We start from the raw sequence: 8,109 nt of genomic DNA on the forward strand, positions 1-8,109 counted from the left end.
AAAATGAATAAACAAAATGAGGGTTTCAGGAGAGGAAGTGAGGAATCTGATAGAAGCAGACTCTCCCTCCCACTTGAGTTCGGGCTTTTAATTTAACTGGCAGGCGTCTATTGCTTTGGAGATTAATTCAGCCCTTCACAGCATTTCAAATCCACTATGGCTTTGCTGGAATGTTTTAATACATGGTAAAAATTTCATCCTAAACCGAAACACAATAAGCGTTCTTGCAAACCCCACCCCAATTTCTATTCTAAAATTAACCTATTACATGTGCTGTTGACGATATACTTAATTGGAAACCTAGATTTAAAAACCTGAAAAAAAATCAATCTTCATCTCTAAATAGAAAAAAAATAAAAGAAAACGTGTAACTTAAGGTTTATAGCCCATAGTTTAGGTGAGCGCACACAAGCAAGAGGGGAAGCAGACATGGAGGCATCCCAAGCAAAGCTGCATGATGGAACACGCTCAGCGGGGCGGATGTTTGCATAAGGCTGGAGTGCACATCAGGAAAGGCGGCGCACGCATTCATGCGCACGCGTCTGGAGGTCCTGGATGCCTCCATGGCGGACGAAGGAGCGCGGAGCAAACGGAGGCCCCTCCCAGTTCGCTTTAGACGTTCCACGTGGAAGAGCGTGGGGTGCGGCGGAGCCGGGCTGTGGCTTTCTGGTTCCGCAGGCAAAGTACAGGGAGTGCGTCAGCTCCGCTCTCGGAATGACTGACGGGTCTGGGCCCACCCCCTTTTCCCAGCCGCATCACTTCCTGTCTGCCCAGGACACGCTTCAAGGGCTTGTTTCGGGCCGGAAGGAGTCAAAAGCTCTTTCCTCGCTCGACCCCCCGGGTGTAGCGCAGCACGCAGGCTCGGCGGCGCTTCGGGAAGCGGCAGCCGACTTGGGAGGGCTTGGTCTCCGCCTACACTCCCACGGTGGCGGCGGCGACGCGGCGTGGGGAAGGGGAGGGGCGGAGGGCGTGCACCGGAAGTGAGCTCAGCGGAGGCCTTGGATCTGACGCTTTCTTCCGGGTGCCTATTACGCACGCGCGCGCCGCGGGCGCTGCCGCTGTTCGCCTTCATGCCCCGCCCTGAATACAGCGATGAGGAAAAAAGCTGATTTCCAAGCAACTAGGCATTTTTATTACAAAATGGTTCATCAAAATGATCTGTTCCAGGGCCCAATACTCTCATGTCTTAGGCTTGGTTTTTTTTTGTTGTTGTTGTTAAATGTATTTTTCTGTTCAAAACAGGAAAGCCTTTTTCCTCATTGACAGCATATGGTGCCTATAAAATGCATTACTATAATTTTACGTGTAGTCTGGTGGAATGACTGATCTGTTCCCGCAGCAATAGCACACTTAAAATATTATGCTGTTAGGCCTGGTGAGATGAGTCAGCCAGTACAGGTGCTTGCTGCCAATCCTGACAACCGAGTTCGATCCAGGGACTCATGATAAAGTGCTCCGACATCCACGTGGGCTATGACCATACCCCCTCCCCACGCACGCTATAAATAAAATAAATGTAATTTAAAAATCGGACAAACAAATATGTTTTTAGATGTTGTAAAATGTGGTAAGCCGGGGCTGGAGAGATGGCTCAGCGGTTAAAAGTACTTAACTGCAGTTGCAGATGACCCTCATTAGGCGGCTCACACTTGGGGTTAACAGTTCCAGAGGGATCCTATGCCTCTGGCTTCGGCAGGCACTCGCACACACGTGCATACCCAGACAACACACATACACATAATTAAAAGTAATAAAAACCAATCTTAAAACTGTACTATTGTTTTATTGTATATTTTGTCTGCATGCATGTGTGTACAGTGCACCACGTGTGTGCCTGGTGCCTGCTGAGGCCGGAAAAGGGCGTTGGCTCTCCTGGAACTGGACTTACAAACAGTGGAGTCGCCACGTGGGTACTGATAATGGAATCCAGGACCTCTGCTTTTAACTTGAGCCATCGTTCCAGCCTCTAAAAAGAAAATATATATACACAAATAAATATATGGGTTGGGTGTGGAAGACTGAGGCAGGAGGATCTCTGTGAGTTCTTAGCCTGCCTGGTCTACATTCTGAGCTCCAGGACATAGTGTCAGAAAAAAACAAGTAAATAAATAGCCAGGTGTGGTGGCGCATGCCTTTAATTTCAGCATTCAGGAAGCAGAGGTAGGCGGATCTATCATAGTGAGTTCCAGAACAGCCAGGACTATTTAGAGAGGCCCTGTCTCTAGATAGATGGATGGATAGATGGATGGATGGATGGATGGATGGATGGATGGATGGATGGATGGATGGATGGATAGATAGATAGGTAGACAGTCAGCCCTCCACTTGTTTTTATTATTATTATTATTATTATTATTATTATTATTACTATTATTGTGTGTGTGTGTGTGTGTGTGTGTGTGTGTGTGTGTGTGTGTGTGTATACATGAGTGACGGGGCCCACAGAAGCCAGAGGCTTTGCACCCCCCTGGAGCTGGAGTTACTGGTGGTTATGAGCCACCTAAAGACTCCAGTCCTCTGAAAGAGGGTACTGCTCTTAACTCCGGGGCCATCACTCCAGCCCCTGGGTAAATTCTTTAAAAGTCTTACTGATATTTAAGGGCTGGTGAGTGAGATGGCTTTCCGAGAAAGGTGCTCGCTGACGAGTCCTATGACCTGAGTTCAATGCCCAGGACCCACACCGTGGAAGGAGAGAACTGGCTCCTTCAACTTGTCCTCCATATGTGCTGTGGAATCCGTGCATGCATGCAATTGTTCATATTTTTTTTTTATTTTTACCAAAATGCTAGATTTATTCACACATCTTATTGCAGTTAAGTGTATGCCTGAATAGTTTATATCTATTGCATTTTATCGTGTATGTTTGGTAGATAAGGAGGAGTCATTTTGCATAGTTTTAGTGCACTGTGACACAGATGTGCCACACACATGTGCACAAATGAAGTGCAATAGGGAAAATTAACAAAGGCAAAAACTGGTCTTTTGAAGAGAATAATATAATTAAAAAAAAGGTCACGTGGCTAAGGACCCTTGAGACAAACAAGGTCATAGGATCAGTGCTTTTGAGATTGCTACAGAGCTGTTAGGTTTTGTTGGATTTTCACAACCCCTTGGAGGTTGATGATTACAGACAATGATATCTCTAGGACTTCCAGAATTTACAAGGGGGCAGAGTTCTTGTTTAAGTTTGAAGTACACATACTATCTATCTTATTGACCCTAAAATGCATTCCTGGTTAGTTGAAGTTTTTACTGTGACTTTTTTTTTTTTTTTTTTTTTTTTTTTTTTTTGAGACAGGGTTTCTCTGTGTAGTTTTGGTGTCCTGTCCTGGATCTCACTCTGTAGACCAGGCTGGCCTCGAACTCACAGAGATCCGCCTGGCTCTGCCTCCCGAGTGCTGGGATTAAAGGCATGAGCCACCACCACCCGGCTAGTTGAAGTTTTTACTGTGACATTTTTTTTGTTGTTGTTTTGTTTTTTCGAGACAGGGTTTCTCTGTGTAGTTTTGGTGCCTGTCCTGGCACTCACTCTGTAGACCACGTTAGCCTTGAACTCACAGAGATCCTCCTGCCTCTGCTGGGATTAAAGGCATTGTGCCACCATGCCTGGCTCGTAAAGATTTATTTATTTATGTATATGAGTGCTCTATCTGCACGTATGACTTTATACCAGAAGAGGGCGCCAGATCCCACCAGATATGGTTGTGAGCCACCATGTAGTTGCTCTGAATTGAACTCAGGTCCTGTGGAAGAGCGGCCAGTGCTGTTAGTCATTGAGCCATCCCTGCAGCCCGTATTTTTGCGTGTTTATCTTCAATTTTGTCACCGTATTGTCTTACCTGTCCCAAATTATGTTTTCTGGGTGGAGAGCCAATATCTTGTATGTAACGTTCTGTAAGTAATGTGTACCTCATTTCCTAAGTGTCAGAGAACAATACTGCAGAGCTGAAGTGGGAACTGGCAGTCAGGGATTGTTCTGAACAAGAGCATCCATCAAATCCAGTGCAGTTTCATCATCTGAATTTCATCCTAGTTGCTTCATGAATCCACAATTCACACTCATTCCCTTTGGAAACAGTCTTGTTGTGGAGCTCAGAGTAGCTCCAAACTTACAATTCTTCTGCTTCAGTCTCCTGAGTGCTTGAATTACAGATGTGAGTGGCTGTACTTGGCTTTCTTGTTCTCATGCAATGTGAAAACTTCCCCTATCTATGGCACTATGAGATCTCACTAAGCTCTAGTGTTTCAGTAAGCGTTCCTTTTCAGTGCTAGGGAGTGGGAACTGGAGCCCTGAACATACTAGATAAGCTTCCTACCACTGTGCTGTACCCCAGCCCCACGGTTTCATTAAATGATGGTCCTAATAGTTCTTTGTTTCGAATGTTATACTATTTCCTTTTCTACATTCACTTAGGTTCTTTCTTAAAATTACTTTAAATTCTATCAAATACATCTCTAAGCCATTTCCCCCTTTAATTTATAAAACATTCATGTGAACACAAGAATGCAATAATTGCTGGATTTTACTTTTTAAATTTTTTAAATATTTATGTTTATGAGCCAGGCATGGTGGTGCATGCCTTTAATCCCAGCACTTCGGAGGCAGAGGCAGGAGGATTTCTGACTTTGAGGCCAGCTGGGTCTACAATTCAAGTTATAGGACAGCTAGAGCTGTTGAACAGAGAAATAACTAAAACAAATTTATGTTTGTATATATGTGTGTCTTTGTGGATGCATGTGTGTGCCAAGGTGACTTTGGAAGCCAGAAGAGGGCATAGGATTCCCTGGAGCTTGGGTTCTTGTATAATATTAGAAGGTGGAATTTGGCTTCCTCTGAAGGAATTCCTTGATCCCTTCAGGTAGTGGCTTTGCCATAACCAGCTGAGTTCTTATGATAGATTCCTGCGGCCTGCAGCATTGAGTTACAAGGTGGTTGTGAACTGTCTGATTTTGGGAGCTGTACTCTGGTCCTTTGCAAGAGCAGCAAGTAGCGTAACTGCTGAGCCATTTCTTTGGCTCCTTTCATTCTTAAAAAAAAAAAAATGAAAAAAAGAATTTTTAATTATGCATATATATATGTGTGCATTTGTGTCTTCAAACCTGAGTTCAGGTATCCACAGACACCTCTTATCTCCCTGGTGCTGGAGTTCTAGTTAGTGGTCAGCGACCCAATGTGGGTACTGGGAAGTGAACTTGGGTCCTCTGTGGGTACAGCATGAACTCCTAACTGGTTAGCCACCTTTGTCCCCTTTTGTTTTTTTGAGACTGGGCGTCACATAGCCCAGGCTGGCCTGGAACTTTCTACTTAGCCAAATGTGATTATTAATCTTCATTGCCAACTTCACTGGATTTAGAATCAGCGTGGACACACACCTCTGGCTGTGTCAATGAGCGTATTTCTGGAAAGTTTTAGCTGCGTAGGGAAGCCCTACCCTGAATAGGAACAGCAGCATCTCACGGGCCGGGTTCCAGGACTACATAAAGTGGAGAGAGAAAGTTGGACACCAGCACCATCTGCTTGCTTCGTGACAGTGATACAGTCGACCAGCGACCTCACATTCCTGCCGCCTTCACAGCCATCATGATCCCCCAAACAGGAAGGCAAAACAAACCCCTCATCCCTTTAAATTGTTTTTTGTCAAGTGTCCAGTAGTGAGAAAAGTAACAAGTCCAGAAAAATTGGGACTCTTGCTGTGGTAAACCTACATGGTTTTGGGCTTTTGGAAATGATTCTCAGGAGGAATGAGGAAGCGTCTGAACTCTATGGGCTAGGAAAGCTAGACTGCTGTGAGCAGAGCAACACTGGCTATTCTGGGGAGAATTTAAAAGACCGCACTGCTGAGAGAAATGTAGAAGAGAAGGCCCACCTTGTGAGGTTTCAGAAAGGAACATGAACTCTAGAAGCCATTCTTGATATCTCGGGTAAAGAATCTGACTGCATTCCACCTCCATTCTGAGAACTTGAGTAAGGCTGAATCAAAAAGTAATGATCTAGCCGGGCGGTGGTGGCGCACGCCTTTAATCCCAGCACTCAGGAGGCAGAGCCAGGCGGATCTCTGTGAGTTCCAGGCCAGCCTGGGCTACAGAGACCCTGTCTTGGAGAGGAAAAAAGTAATGATTAAGTTGTTTGGCAGAGGGAATGTCAAGACAGGATAGTATTCAGGCTGTCTTTTTATGTCACTGCCTCTGTTCAGGTCCACAAGGAGTACAATAGGAAAGAATTGTTTGGCAGGGGCGGGGGCTTTAAATGTGTAAACAAGTCTGGTGCTGAAACAGCAGCTCTAATTGTTAAAGGAATTAGTACCGAACTGGGACGACAGGAAAGGCAACGTTCTGCCTATCGAAGGCCCCATCTTGTGAAAAGAAATTCATTGAGAGGAGGGAACCTAAAGAGAGCAGGGCTTCCTGCCCCAAAACCACCGCCCAGGCACTGAGCTCACTCACTCCAGCTTTGGCTCAAGGAGGCCAGGGTCCTCCTTGAGCTGCCTAAATCCAGAATTGGCAGCTTTGCCCATGTCGCCTTGGTTTTACAGGCATGCAAGATGCACGAGCACTAAGGCATAGGACGGTACCCTAAAGTCTGCCAAGACCTGACGATGAGGGAAGAAACAACGTGTGGCAGGGAGTCCTTCTGAGGCGGCCCTGAGGTGCATCGTGAGAATGGAGTGCAGCTGGCCCAAGGCAAGCCGTGTGTGCTGGCAGGCAGCAGAGCTTAACGGTTGCGACTACCCATGATTCCTGAAGCCAGGATGACTTTGTCACGAACCTCAAATGCCTGCCTGACAAGGAGCTGCAGATTTGATGTTTGCTCGGAGTTTTGGTCTTGCTCTGGCCAGATCTTTTGTTCCTACACACCCATCCCTCCCTGTGCAAATGGGAATATTTATCTTGTGCCACAGTGTATATAATTTGTATTCTGACTTTCTATCTTATCAATTTGACTGAATCATTTACAATCACCATGGAAACACATCTCTTTGGGGTTGTGTACGAGCATGTTTCCAGAAAGCTTTAAGCAGGGAAGACCCACTCTGAACATGAGTGGTTCAATGCCATGGGCGGGGTTCCTAGACTGAATAAAAGCAAAAGTAAACTGAGGTGGCTGGAGACGGACGGCTCAGCAGTTACAAAGGTGTTTGCCGCTCTTGCTAAAGGACCCAGATTCAGTTCACAGCACCCACAGGACAGCCCACAACTCAGCTCCAAGGGGTCTGACACCCTATTCTGATATCTGTGAGCTCCTACACACACGTGGCACACATATATGCATGCACTCAACACTAAAACATCCACATAAAAACAACTGACTCACTAATATTGTGGACTTTATATCTACATGAAAATAGTCACTCATTTTGTATTGGTTGTGCTGGAGGTCGAGTCAGAGAACTATACTAGGCCTGCACTCTAGGCCTCCTAGCCATTTTTCACAGGATTCTTCCATGTTTTGGAGGCAGCAATTTGTAAAAATTAACAAGGTAATGGGTTTCATCATGACATTTTTATACATTTATTTCACCCTCTCCTGTGGCAACACATTGTGTCCCCCAATATATTATGTACCCTAATAAAACTTATCTGGGGTCAAAGAACAGAACAGCCACTAGATTAGACAGAGGCCAGACAGAGTTGGAACACACACCTTTAATCCCAGCACTTGAGAGCTCATGTCTTGCTTGGGTAAGACACGCGCCTTTAATCCCAGGAAGTGATGGCAGGAAGCAGAAAGGTATATAAGGCGCAAGGACCTGGAACTAGAGGCTTTTAAGCAGCAGTTCAGCTGAGATCCATTCAGGTGAGGACTCAGCTTTCAGTCTGAGGATTCGTGGAAACAGGATCGGATGACTTGTCAAGGTGAGGTTGGCTATGGCTTGTTCTGCTTCTCTGACTTTTCAGAATTCACCCCAACAGCTGGCACCATGTTGTTTTTAATAAGACCGTTTACCAATTACACTCTCGCTTCCCTGCATACCTCTCCTGCTTGCATCCTTCTCTCAATAGATCCTATTCCATTTTCATGTTTTATGTATTCTAATGCCCTTAAAAGTTTCCCCCCACCTTTTTTTGAGACCTCCAGCCTTGCTGGAAATTAGCAAGCAGCCTGACTAG

Source organism: Peromyscus leucopus, chromosome X, assembly GCF_004664715.2.
Source record: "Peromyscus leucopus breed LL Stock chromosome X, UCI_PerLeu_2.1, whole genome shotgun sequence".
NCBI lineage: Eukaryota > Metazoa > Chordata > Mammalia > Rodentia > Cricetidae > Peromyscus > Peromyscus leucopus.